The following is a 15,027-nucleotide window of genomic DNA, read 5'->3' as shown; positions in this document are numbered from 1 at the left end:
TGAGATTTATTCCACTGGGATGGGAGGGAAGATGAAAGGGATGATCTTTGATAAAAGTTTGTTTGGAAGGGAAGTGAATTGAGGCAGTTTCTACATCATTATATTTTCTTCTCTGATACAATGTAGTGAAGTTTACCCTTGAAGGTGATGAGAGGGAGGTTCAGGAGAACGCTAAAGATTTGCAGCATCTTCTGAGCAGGATGTGACAAAAGATTACTGAGTCGTGTGGAAAGATTTCCAAGATGCACTTAAGACCAAGTTGGATGTGAGTATAACGTGATTTTTACTAGCACTGATCCAAATGTCTATGTGATTTTTCTCCAGACGTGCTACTCAACTTTTTCCTTTTCTTGCATTGGATAAAAATCTTCAAAAGAATTTAAATTGTTGGAGAAATTTGTTTTGTTTTTAACTTCACTGAGAATTGCGTAGAGTTTAATAGGAAATTTGCAATTTGTGTAAAAATTATATCTTTAATTTTGATATAGTTAATCCATTCCAGGAATCATTTAAGAAGTTTGTCTTTTTTCCAAAGCAGAAAAGACTGTAATAGACAATTATAAATTATTTAATGCATTCAAGTATTTACTGATATTATACTTTTTACCATAATGCACGAATGGACTGAGCTATGTAAATAGAACTCTTAATGTTGAATCATCCCTCTCTTCCTAGGTTGACACCTAATTGACCATGGTCTATTTTCATAACTTTGTTTGATTTGATTAACAATGATCTTTTGTGGGATTTCTCCATTTTTATTTGTAATACGGGTCTATGCTTTTTTTTTCCCCTCAACTTTTTATCTTAGTTGGGATCATTTGTCAATTTGGTTGATTTAAAGCTAGTTTAAGCCTTCCCAGTGAATTGTATGCTCACCTCATGAATTGAATTTAGAATTATTCTGTGTTTTTTATATCCTGTAAAATACTTAAATACTTTCTTACATTTTGCTGGAATTTATCATTAAGACCACTAGTCATCTTTTGATGTACATCATCAATAAAGCTTTTAGTTTTTTCGGGGCAATTAATCTGTGTTCCTACCTCTTTCTGAGAAAATTTTAGCAATTTCCACATGTTTCTAAGGTGGAAAAAAGCCATTTTATAACTATTATCTAAAGCATTTATCCAAAGTTATAATAATCTGCTTATTCTGTTTGTATTTGTGGTTTATTACCTTTACTATTTGCAATATCATATATATATCTTTTCTCTTTATGTTCTTCATCTGCCAAAACAGAACTGTGGGGTTTTTCTCCTATATTTTCAAAGAAAATATGTGAATCTGATATCTGATAACTCTAGTGGTATTTTTGTAAGTTATTTATTTTTCCTGTTAAAATCATTAATTATTTCTTTTCTTTAGTTTATTTTTCTTCAAAATTCTTGAGTTGAAGGTTTAATTGTATTTAGTCCAACTTAAGGCTATGAAAGCTTCTCAGAAAATGGCTTACACTGCAGTCCTTAGATTTTTTTATGAGTTCGTAAATAAACAGTAATTTATGCTTCCATTTCTTCCTTGATCTAAAGGTTATTTTGTTCTTTAGAAGAATCTGTTAGTATTAACATTTTTTTTGCTCATATCAAATTTTATCACATAGGTGTTAGATGAACCCAATCAATTAGATTTGTACTAAGACAAGTAAAGATGGTGTGTGTGTGCACAGGGAGGAGGCAATTATATAATCAATTTTTATAATATTTTACATGTTTGGGAGAAATGTTCAACTTTATAGGGTCAATATATGTGTTCACATATTCACATATGAATATGTGAATATATCATATTTTTCATTTTCTTTTTGTTTAGTGAATTGGAAGCTTTATTTTTATTGCACCGTGGTTATAGTAATGAACATTTCTATTTCAATATCAAAAATAAAGATTCAATTATAAATGTGCTTACATCTACTCCTATACAAAAAGAAAACATCTTTAGCATATTTTAACATTTCTGCCACCATACTAAAAGTTATTTCTGGTATTATTGTTAATATTGTGACATTTCTATTTTTATTTCCTTGAGAATTACATTGTATATTACAAATCACATTATCAAGCATTATAGAGGTATAAAAATATTGTCAAAAGTTATAGTATTTATTATAATTTAGAATATTGTTTAAGCTCTTTGCTTAGAATACAATAACTTATTTACCTTCATGATAACTCTATAAGCTAAATAGTATTAACTCCTTTCTTTAAATATAAGGAAATAAGGAAAAGAGAAGTATAGTAGATTGCCAAGGTAACTCAACTGGTATGAGGCAAAACTAGAATTTGAATGGATGTAATACTTCTTTACCATCTGTGCTGTTAACCGTCTTGCTATAAGATACCTCATTGTAAAGGCTTTATTGGTTACTCATTTATTATTAAATCTCTGTGTCTAGAAACACATGTTGGCCATGGCTCCTAAGAAGGCATAAACTAAAATTTTTATATTGAGACATGGATGCAGATAAGGGGAGATTCCTAAGTACTGACAAATTCAGATCCAAAATCTAGATGTTGAGCCTGTCTGATACGGCCTGTGGAAAGGCAGACTTATTCCTGTAGTGCCAGTATAAGTTTTCTTTGTATGCTAACTAACTGATAAAAAGTAGCAAGACTCAGTTTAATAGTTTACCTCTGACCTGGTAGATTTTTCCCTCCAAAGTGTGGCTAAAATACCCTTGAACTTAGGTGTGCCTCAATGAGAAATAAATGAGGCAATGAAGAGCTATATTTACCCACTTGCATCCTTATCTAGTTATATACTTTGTACTGACTATTGGCTACTTTGGAAGTAAACCAAAGTTAAAGCAACACATTACCAAACATAAATTTATATCATAGCAATCCTCAAACTGAACATAGTCTATGTGGCTGCCTCGCTCAACTTTATTCTGGTTCAATTTTTGTTAGGCTGGAATATTTCCTCAAGTAGTCTGTTTAAGACACGTCATATGGGTGGCATACATTCTGAGTCTTTGCCAGTTTGGAAATGTCTTTCTTTCATCTTTATACATGAAACCTATATTGACATAGTTTATCACATTTAGGTTCTGGTCCTCTACCCAAGAATATGTATCTTCAAGAAGTTAATATTGCAGAAAGGAAATATCAGACTTTTTTCTTCTTAGCTATTTGTTTTTCTGTTTACAAACGTAAAATGTTCATTTTATTCTTAAATCCAGAAATTGCAGAAATATCAGCAGAAATTATCTATATGTGGATCTTCCAAAAAAAGTCCGACTTGGCCTAAGTGCACTTCCCTGGTTGCCAAGGGGGTACTATAAACTCCTTCCAATGTATTAGGAAGGAATTGGCTCAGTGAGCTAGATACCTGAGAGATGATTAATAACTCCCTCAGAGCCTGTGAGCAAGAGTGGACAGTAATCAGATCAGTGTTGCATTCTCTAGGCTCTTATCTGTTTGGTTCAGATAAGAATCTGATTATTCTGACCTGGAGCTGGGGCCCTTTTCTGATTTCCAATAACATAATTCTGTTTCTAATGGGAAAAAGATGATCTTACAAAGTATCTATCCTTCATATATCTATCTAATCTACCTCACTTCAGTTATCATGTGTATCCTCTTTCTTGTATAACTCGAAACTAAATGTTTCTTTAAATTTGAACATATAGTGAAGGGTTTTAGTTAAAAATTAAATAACTTTATTTTAGTGTACCTTGTGTCAGGTAAATGTTACCTAAGATCCCATGCTGGTCAAATAGGATGTAAGGGCCACATGTACATCCAAGTTTAATCGGAAAAAAACATAAACATGAGGTAATTTTAAAAAGAAAATGATTTAATACAGGAAATTGCTTACATAGACAGTGGAAAGAGCAAACAGCATAAATGGGATGCTGAGGTTACCAGAGATTAATAACTGCAGAAAGAGGCTACCACCCCTAGGATTGGGGAAACCAAAGGGAAGAGCAGGTTTGCCAAAACCTAGGAGCTCAGAGGACGGATCTTGTAGTGCTTGGACCTACGGAGAGGGGCTCTGTGGAGGGATAGCACGTGTTTGACATTCAAACCTCTGAGGAGGGGGTGGCCACAGCTGTAACCCCAACTGTCAAAATCAAGATGCCAGTGGTACCTCTTAGGAGACTCTTTGCGGCTGGTGGCAGGAGACCAAAAAAAAATCTGGAGGCTGGAGCTGGAGTTGGCTGCTCTCTTTTGATGAGGGGCACTGTCAGGAAGTCAATGCAGGAAGGCAGTCACTTGTTCCTGTCCCCTAACTTCCAGTCTCCCTCTCTGGCTTCCACTGGCAGAAATTAACAATAAACTAGCTGACAAAGCTGTCTAAGAAATATAGTTTCTAGAATTCTAGACCCAGCAATTCTGTGCAGAGTGTTGAAGCGTAGATTCAGAGCTAAAATCAAATAATGGGCACCAGGCACTTAGTCAAGTCAGTGAGAGGAAAGCGAAGAAAATTCAGAGGTCCCTACAGGCAAAATTGAAGACTCACAGAGGATATGCATATGTTACAACATCACAATCAACAATCACAATGAAAGTCTATTCATCAAAGCCCTCTCAATGTTGCTACCCCTCCAAACCAGACCATTTTCCTCATTTTATTAATAATGATAATCCTATTGAACATTTCTTATGAACAGGACTGCTTACTCTCAGCCGTGAAGCAGGGTAAGCCAAATTTTATAAGGTACAGGTGAGGCTAGAACAATCTGCAAGAATAAGCCTTACAAGTGATGTTGTGCATTTTTAAAGATAACTTTAACTCTCAAAGTCCAATTTCTAGTAGTGATGTTGGCATGTTTCACAGTTAAAATATAATGAATACCATTATACAATTCTCCCTATTAAATACAAAAGAAAAAGGAAAGAAAATCTGAATCTTTTAGAAATATCAAGGATAGACTTAGAGGAAGCTGGAGAACTTCAGTGACTGAATCAAAAATCACTATTTCTAAACACCAGGTCCCAAAACAGCATTTAGTATTATAGATGTCCAGGGGCTCATTCATTCAAGAATAGAACTCATCTCTTAAATTGTGAGCAATACTAATGTAGGAAACAAAAAGCCAAACAAAGTTGTTTTATTTATTTATTTTTTTGCTTTCCCTCAGTGCGGATAAAAACAATTCTGATATAATAATTACTGATTAAAAAAACAAAAACAGACTTTATTCAATGGATGAAGAAATTTGAAGATAAAATTTCCCACATAGCAACAAGGCATGGTCTTCTCCGCATTTAACAAAGAAGCATGTCTTTCATTTAATGGATGGTATGCGCTCCTAAATGCAGTAGAACACCCTGCCCCTTTGTGCTCACCCTCTGAGCCCTATTTATTTTCTCGATAGCATACATTATAATAGATTATTATTTGGATTGTTTTTTCTGTTTCCCTCCACTGGAATATAAGCTGTAGGAAGACAAAGGTCTCATCTGACTTGTTTATACCAGTACCCCCTCAGCAGAATGTCTAATTTATAGCAGACAGTAAATATGTATTTGTTGAACTAAATAGAATATCCCCTTCTGTCATACCTAGTATTTCTAAAATGGAGAGATTACTATTATTTATCATATACTCAGTGACATACCAACTCAATTTGAAAAAACGAACTTTATAAAAGACTGAAATGTCTACACCATTCTATCAAAATTCATACAAGGAAAGAAAATTATGGAAATATAAAATTGTAGAGATGAAAGTAACCATTAAGAGCATTTAGGAAAAAAACTAGAAATCAGAATGTAGAAGGTACTCACTGTATTATAAATGAAAATTTATGGATAGTTTTACAAAATATAAAGTTTTTTGTCAATGTAATAAAAATTTCTTATTGAAGTGGAGGAAGGGCACCACAAAAGGAGCATCTAAAGATTAAAAGTTAGCGAATCACCGTTGAGAGTACAAGTTCAACTTGATAATTTTAAAACTCTAATGGATTATCACTATTAAATACTCAGAGAGCTGAGTCAAACAATCAATAGTCATTTGTTTCAGTTTTCTGCTGATTATTAGCGTGGGTCTAAGTAATAGGACCAAAAAATCTGCGTGTGGTGATTGGATAGATGAAATCTGGGAGGCACCAGCAGTTCCAGTAAACCCATTTGGACGTCAATATATTTCTGCAATAGACAAATGACTCAATGAAAATCATGTAGGAAATTTTGAAACTATATTAGCTCTTTCAGGCCGCTATGATATAATGTAAGGTTTTCAACTTCAGTGAGCTAAGTATTACAATAATGGTGCCTGTTTCATAAAATACACCTTCTTGCCAGGCATTCTTTGATGCAAGCAAACACTTCCAACCATGTTATACAACTTGCTCCAAAATAGTCTGTGCTTCTAAAAAAATAATTGTTTAAAGACCACACAGACTGTCTCTGAAACAGGCAGGAAAAGTAGTTTTAGAGATATTGAAGCAACAGAAGGATCATTGACCGTGGAGTCAAACACACATCATGATGGTACCAATTACAGCTATGTGAAATGGTGCCAGGTACTTAACATTTCTGAACTTCATTCTCTCTATTTGTTAAATTTGCACAGTGATATCTTCCTTGTAGAGTTATTGTGGGGATTAGATAATACCCATACACAGTGCTTAAGGCATAGTTGGCACTTAATAAATAGTAACTATGTGAGGAAAATCTTACATCAGTTTTAAAATTCATCTTTCAAAAAATTAGTTCTTGCCCTAATTTTGAGGCAGTTTGGTTTTTCTTATAATTTGCTAATGAATCATTGATTGCTCAGCAATGAAGAAATGTTCTAAAATGTGGAGGCAACTTGATTAGGTATTGCTTTTGATGAACTCCATTAGAGACTACTAAAATACAGAAATTGCACTTATGGAAATAAAACATGATGGAAATGGCACTTCTGAAATCAAGTGATTCACTGCCATATCAAAAGGAGATATTGGGTTTTACCATAAAGATCATAGACCACTAAGCCTCCACTTTTCAGGGCAGTCTCTGAGGCTTATTTAGTTTAATACACTCTAGGGCCTAAACTACAATATCTGGTGCAAGAAAACTGAAGAAAAGCTAATGTCTCTGTTTAAAAGCTACCTGCCAATGGGTATCACATGAATGCCCAGTGCACTTTTGGACACATAACCACACAGATGATTTGTAAATTCCAAGTGGAGTTAGATGCCATCGCTAAAAGCCATTTTAAATTCAATAAGTGTAACACATCCAAAGCAAATTTTACGCTTTCTCCATAGACAGTTTTCAGACTGGGACATCATAAAAATGCTATATAATTACCATGAATATGTCAGCATGGGTATTTTATAACTTTTTCATGGCACTCATAGACAGAACACAAAAACAGACTATGCGTATTTACAATTAAGTCAATCTGTAACGTTATGAATAACTTTGCTTAGAGAATGTTTATTTACAGATTAGTGTCAATCTGAAGGACATTTTAGGCATGCTTTCAATTGATAATATCCAAAATTTGCACCAATCACGTTAATGAAGAAATATTTATTGAATTATTGCCTCACCCAGAGCTGGCAGAAATATAGAATACACTGAATAAAAAAGCCAAGATTCATCTTTATTTTGTTAAGCTAGGGAAATGATTTAATTACAACCAAATAATTTCATAGGTGTAAAGTTGCATCCTCAGAAAATTCTTCAATGACCATCAGACCAGGTTAAGTCTTCTTCTTATATGTTTTCACGGAACGCTGTATGCCTCTTTTAGAAAAGATAATTTATAGGGCTTAATTATTGGTAATTATTTTTAATGTCTCTTTTTTCCCCACAAGACATTTCCTTAAGAACAGGAATCCTTTACTTTCGTTCAAGTTTGAATCTATCTTCCTAATGCAGCAACCAGCACATGGTAAGTATCTCATTTTTCTTGACTAATCAATTTGATGTAATTTGAGGCATAAACCCTTTATGTCTTATTATACCTACTCTAATATTAATCACCTCTCTTTATTAAAACCTATCATAAGATTTGTGGCATTAAAATATGTAGGTTTCTGTTTCTCTTTGAGGCTTTATTTTCTTGGACAGATTATATACAGATCTCCCCTGAGACAGTGTTTCAACCCAGTAGAAATACATGATATCCACATTTCAGTGCTTCCTTTTCTGAATCTCATACTCACTGACAGAAGTACTATGTAAAAACTAGTCTCATAAAGGATAGAAGTGAAAACAAAATCTATTAGCTAACTACATTTTGACGTCATTGGTTACATATTTGAGAGCAACAGTAACTTGGAGACTTTTTTTCCTCTCAAACCAGGGCAACAGATTTATTGTAGAAATGACCTGATACCTTAGTCACAATTTTTTTTTCTCCTAATAAGAACTTTTAAGGTCTACTCTCTTAGAAAATTTCAAATATACTCTACAGTATTATAATAAAGTATAGTCACCATGCTGTACATTACATCCCCATGACTCCTTTGTTTCATAACTGGAAATTTGTAGCTTTTGACACCCTTCATCCATTTCATCCACTCCCCACCTCCCACTTCAGGCAACCACCAATCTGTTCTCTGTAATATTGAGCTCCTTTTCTATTTTTTAAAATCAGATTGGACATGTAAGTGAGGTCATACAGTATTCGTCTGTCTCTAATTTATTTCAATTAGCATAATGCCCTCAAGGTCTGTCCATCTTGTGACAAATGACAAGATTTAATTCTTTTTTATGGCTGTATAATATTCCATTGTGTATATATACACGCCACATTTTTTGTTATCCATTCATCTATCAATGGGCATTTAGGTTGTTCTCACATCTTGGCTATTGTAAATAATGCTGCAACGAACAAGGGAGTGCATATATCTTTTTGAGTTAGTGTTTTTGTTTTCTTCAGATAAATATCCAGAATTAGAATTGCTGGATCACATGGTAGTTCTGTTTTCAATTTTTTGAGGAATCCCCATACTGTTTTCCATAGTGACTGCACCAATTTACATTCCCACCAACAGTGCACAAGGGTTCTCTTTTCTCCATGTCCTCACCAACATTTGTTATTTCTGGTCTTTTTTGATAATACCCACTCTAACAGGTGTAAGGTGGTAACTCATGGTGGTTTTGATTTTCATTTCCCTGATAATTAGTGATGCTGAGCACCTTTTCGTGTACCTGTTGGCCATCTGTATGTCTTCTTTGGAAAAATGTCTATCCAGATTCTCTGCACATTTTTTAATCAGATTGCTTGTTTTTTATTTTGCTATTTAGCTGTATGAGTTCTTTACGTATTTTGAATATTAATGCCTTATCTGATATATGATTTGCCAATATTTTCTGCCATTCAGTAGATTGCCTTTTCATTTTGTTGATAGTTTCCTTTGCTGTGTAGAAGCTTCCTAGTTTGATGTAGTCCCACTTGTGTATTTTTGTGTGTATTGCCTTTCCTTTAGAGTCAGATCAAAAAATCATCACCAAGACCAATGTCAAAGAGCTCACCACCTATGTTTTCTTCTAGGAGTTTGATGGTTTTAGGTCTTACATTCAAATCTTTAATCCACTTTGAGTTAATTTTTGTGTATTGTATAAGATAGTGGTTCAGTTTCATTTTTTGCATACAGTTGTCCCGTTTTCTCAACAGTGGTTATTGAGGAGACCATCCTTTCCCCATTGTATATCCTTGGCTCCTTTGTTATAAATTAATTGACCATATATGCATGGGATATTTTTAGGATCTCTATTCTGTTCTGTTGATCTAAGTTTCAGTTTTTATGCCAATACCATGCTGTTTGATTATTATAGCTTTGTACTATAGTTTGAATTCAGGGAGCATGATGCCTCCGGCTTTACTCTTCTTTCTCAAGATTGCTTTGGCTGTTCAAGGTCTTTCATGGTTCCATACAAATTTTAGGATTATTTGCTCTATTTCTGTAATAAAATGCCATTGGAATTTTGGTAGGGAATGCATTGAAGGTGTAGATGGCTTTGGGGAGTATGGACATTTTAACAATATTAATTCTTCCAATCCATGAGCACAAAGTATCTTTCCATTTATTTATGTTATCTTCAATTTCTTTCATCAACGTCTTATAGTTTTCAGTGTACAAGTCTTTTACCTCCTTGATTAAATTTACTTCTAGGTATTTTATTCTTTTAGAAGTGGGATTTTCTTAATTTCTGTTTCTGATATTTTGTTATTAGTGTATATAAATGCAACAGATTTTTGCATATTGACTTTGTATCCTGCAACCTGACTGAATTCATTTATTAGTTTTAACAGTTTTTTGGTGCAGTCTATAGGATTTTCTATATATATCATGTCATCTGCAAATAATGACAGTTTTACTTCTTCCTTTCCAATTTGGATGCCTTTTATTTCTTTTTCTTGCCTAACTTCTCTGGCTAGGACTTCTAATACTACAATGAATAAAAGTGGCGACAGTGAGTATCCATGTCTTGTTCCTAATCTTAGAGGAAAAACTTTCAGCTTTTCACTGTTCAGTATGATGTTAGCTGTGGGCTTGTCATATATATTATGTTGAGGACTTCATTATGTTGAGGTATGTTCCCTCTATACCCACTTTGTTGAGAGTTTTTATCATAAGTAGATGTTGAATTTTGTCAAATGCTTATTTGGCATCTACTGAGACGATCATATGATTTTTACTCTTCATTTTGTTAATGTCTTTACTGATTTTCTGTGTTTATACAAAATCTGGCACTGCATACTGTAGAAATAGGTCAACCAATAATAAGTGGCTATACACTATTGACTATAAGAGTACAAGTATCAGTGCTTTAGAAATATGATGACATTATCCAAGGGATTTTTGACATCAGATTGTAGATGGATTTTTAAATTTATTTTATTCAAATGTTTGGCATTTGTTATTACACGTGAATGGTACTAACAAAATAAATAAGAAGCCAAGGAATCCAAAGCAGAACCAGAGAATAAAATCTTACTGAAATAGAAAATATATTTTATTCAATCATTCATTTACTATTCATTTCGTTAATAGTTATGTACTAGGAGACACTGACTGATTGTTGTGGTTTCAACGTGGTATAAGAAAAAGCCCCAAACTTTATGAAGGTTGTATGTTAATAGTCAAAGAAATCTTTCATTTATTGGCTTATATATGCTTATAGAAATTCTTGATATATGTATATTTCCTTGATATATATTTATATGGTTATATTTTAGTTGAATTCCATTTTCATTGTTTTTATAGTTAAGCACTTCCAGCTGTGTTAACATGAGTAAAACACAATCTGAATTCTATATAAAAAAAGTGAGTTTCTCAAGTTTTTTTTTTAATCCTAATAACTACCGTTATAGAAGGGTGTGATTTTGTTTGTGTGTGAGCATTATAGACACACATTCAATACAGTATAATTAGCAGTTTAATCAGGTCAGTGGAGTGTGAGCCATTACACAGGAAGTACAGTTCCTGAGGCAATAGAAATCTTATGTAGAAATGTACACTTATTGCCTTATTGAGAGTGTTCAGGCTTGCAGTTTACCAAAATGTAAATAGCCAATGGCTTTTATAAGCTGTGTGTAACTTGATTGGCCAATAAACCATACTAAAGTACTTAACAGGCCATTTTACCACATACCCATTCAAGTAAAAGGACGTTTGCAAGATAGTGAATCTACTTCTTTATTGCAGAGTTTTCTTGTTTATATATCAGTACACAAAATATAGTAATTAGCAATGGGTTTCAGTTCACTTAATGTGAAGGAGCAAGATCTCAACTCTACAAATTCTATTAGGATGGAATGGCTCTCTTGACCTCCATCTAGGAAAAAGGTATTTCATCTAACACCAGGGGAAAATGAAAATGGCAGTGGCTTCCTTTCTCTTCATGGAAATGCAAAGTACCTTTTACATCAATTTGTATTAATGAACGAAGAGAATGTGAGATTACTTTCATTATCAGACCCAAACTGGAGTAAATCATTGCATGAATGTACACTTTTCGTGGTTTGAGCCACAAATTGAAGTCAACAATAATGTTTGCAACTTTTCTTTATGAATAGAAACTTCAAACACAAAATAAACATTTCAAATTGCTTTTTCTCTCAACATGCACGAGGAGAAACAATTTTCTGAAGTTAATAACATTTCTGCAAAGGCTGTGGGGAAATCATGCAAAGCTAAACTGCGTAGCATGGAAGCCTGCTAAACAAAAAACTTTTTGGAACTTCTATTACATTTTTTTCTTTATCATTCTATGAGATTTAAAAGAGTAACCATTTTTTATATCCAGGATGTCTTATACATCTTAGAGAAGGATACATTTAAACCATCATTCACTCTCATCAGTCGCATTCATGAAGGTAAGGAGTTTCTCAGATATGTGTTTTTTGACTCTTCTAGAAACGTATAAAATTTCTGTTATTTTTAATGTGTCTTAATAGATGAGGAAGATATTTTAATGGCTATAACTTTTTTATTAAGACATTAGTTTTCCAAATTATGACTTTATATCACTATGATTTTACATAATGGAGTGGATATGATATTCTTTTTTTCATATTTGGGATTCTTTTAACAAGAAAAAAACTCCTTGAAAAAATATGGTATGGAATTTTAATGTCTTATGAACAACCAAATCATATGTCTGAAATTGCCTTGCTCTCTACTGTCACTCTAGCCAGAAATCACATAGTAACTAACAGCCACCTTGCTAAGTCTAGCAGCTTTTATTGGTAGAACTAAACACAAAAACTCTCATCTGGTATCAGCAGCTTAAGACAGATGTCAGCAAACATCTAGGGGTCCACTTGAGGCTTCGTGGACCATATATTCTCTGTAACAACTACTCAAGTCTGCTCTTAGAGTGTAAAAACAGCCATAGACGGTACATAAACACATGAGCATGGCTGTTTCTCAGTAAAATATTACTTATGGGCAGTTAAATTTGAATCACACATAATTTTCTCATATCATGAAGTAGCCTTCTTTTTATTTTTTTGCAAACACTTAAAAACGTGAAAAGCATTCTAACTTGCAGGCCATTCAAGGACATGGCTTGTGGGTCATTCTTTGCTGCTCTCCTGCCTAAGATACACCTCGTCTCATCGTGCTGTCTAAAATGCTTGCATTTCTGAGCACCCGTTGTCCAATCTTCTTGCTTTAATTTTTAATCAATGCTTCCAATCTCACCAGACCTTCAACATATTGACATAGTCCTGCTGGATCCTTTAAGCCTTTCCTAACTGCCCAACTTCTTCTGTATTTCTTTTATTTACTTTTCCTTTGTATTGTTACCTTTCAAAAAACAACAAATACAATACTAACATAATTCTATAGGCTCATGTTAGGGTCTGGTCATTTCTCCAGACTATTTTTTTTTTTTTTTTCCCAATTCTACCTACTTGATTTTGTTCTCCAAGGCCCAAATTATTATGGATACAATGATGGAAGCAGCAATGAGTAAATCATATAAGGTCTTTGCTCTCACAGAGCAGTGTAAAGAAAAAATGTCATGTATCAAAAATGATAAGTGGTATGACTATTTCCCATTTAAAATACTAGGCCACTGGATGTGAGTCCCAGTGTCAACACACATGGACTAATGTTGATAGGACTTTGGTTTATTATAATTCATATCTAACACAATTTCTTAATATAGTCTACATAAACAATATGTGCTCAATCTGCCATGTTTAGACTAAATGTTTGACAATGCTTCATCTTTCTGTGTGCAGGATGTGTGTGTACAATTTCAGTTTGTTCCACCCAAACTAACTCTCATCTAAGCAGCTTTACACTAGAGTTATTAGATCATTTCATGTTATAGTTATATGTTAAGATTTAAAGACAAAATAAATATTCTAGGTTTTAGTTTTCATGTTAATTTTGATTATCTCAGGTTTCTTAGAAATTTGATGGAAAGGTACAAAAGAGATCGTTTAAATAGTTTTCAATGCAGGTACATAAGTACAAGAGAAATGCCATGGACCAAATTTCAGGGGCAACTGTTTGCAGTGGCCCCATGACAATATCAGTTTCTGCCTTTCCTCCCTAGAAAAATCACAACAAATGAAATTTTTGTCATATAAAATTCTAACTGTCATAATTATGCAGGTTTATCTACTGCTAAAACATATCTTCTAAAACAACACCCAAATTCAGGTTAACGTCTTTCTTATTGGCAATTACTTAAACATTCAGTTTTCTCATCCATCGCATGTCAGACAGAATCAAATCGCTAAGTGAAATTTAATGGTGCAAAACAACGTAAATAGGTGCTGAGGAAAAATGTATTAAACATGCCGGATAATAAATGAAAGCCTAACTGGAACCTATTTCATCAGAAATAATTAGATCATAAATTGAACATGATTGAGAAGTATAGAATTTGTTATTTAAAATTCTGATTTGTTATAGAAATTTAATATCGCAAGTGTGTCATAAAAAGCAGGGATAAATGATCCTTTAATGCTCAACTCTTTGTGGAGTATTATATCTATAACTTCTTGAAAGGATGCATAAAACTGTTACATGTCAAGAGAACAGAAGAAGTGTTCTCTTGGAGAAGTATAAAGGAATTGTTCAAGAAAATAAAAATAAATGTTGCTCAAGAAGTTTAGATTTTTTTTAAAAGAATGCTAGTAAGAGAAGTCTGAACCAAAAACTTGTGGAAAAATTAATTCTGGAAAAAATTCTTCTGATAAAAACGATAGTATTCTTGTTTATAATGAGATATATCACACTGTGTATACATTGAATGTTCTTGGGTAATCTTTATTTCTGTAATTTTTACAGAATAATGATAATATTCCCTAGTTTATCCATACATAGTTTAGCTACCTACAAAGACAGGATAAAGGCCCTCCCAAAATTTGTTGATACTCATGATGTCACACACAGACATACACAGCAAGAAGGTATGAAAAGGTATATTATTTACACAATTGGGCTTTTCTGGGGAAAGCAGGATAGGCCTTTCAAGCTGGTGTGAATGTGGCTTGAGAGAAAGTGGGAAAAGGAGACTGGATTTGGGGTTTTTATTGTGCTTAGGGCACTGGGCCAAGGTTGGGGTTTCGGCACACAGCTAGGGACTTGTATGATTTGAACCTCCC

At 33.5% G+C, this 15,027-nt stretch overlaps 1 long non-coding RNA gene across 8 annotated transcripts in view; it reads left to right on the top strand.

The window, feature by feature from the left end:
* Nucleotides 1-15,027, top strand: part of LOC147916463 (uncharacterized) — a 255,346-nt gene that overhangs the window by 220,752 nt on the left and 19,567 nt on the right. For 6 of the 8 annotated variants that reach the window (XR_015552931.1, XR_015552928.1, XR_015552932.1 and 3 more), the window contains 3 exons: nt 127-265; nt 7,763-7,839; nt 12,207-12,276. This is a non-coding gene — a long non-coding RNA (uncharacterized LOC147916463). Of the gene's footprint in view, nt 1-126; nt 266-7,762; nt 7,840-11,180; nt 11,225-12,206; nt 12,277-15,027 lie in introns of those variants that run through there. The other 2 variants (XR_015552927.1, XR_015552926.1) reach the window with 2 other exon arrangements.

The sequence above is a fragment of the Ceratotherium simum genome, chromosome 8, assembly GCF_057802395.1.
Source record: "Ceratotherium simum simum isolate JZ-2026a chromosome 8, ASM5780239v1, whole genome shotgun sequence".
NCBI classification, from domain to species: domain Eukaryota; kingdom Metazoa; phylum Chordata; class Mammalia; order Perissodactyla; family Rhinocerotidae; genus Ceratotherium; species Ceratotherium simum.
This window is presented reverse-complemented; position numbering and strand designations above follow the sequence as displayed.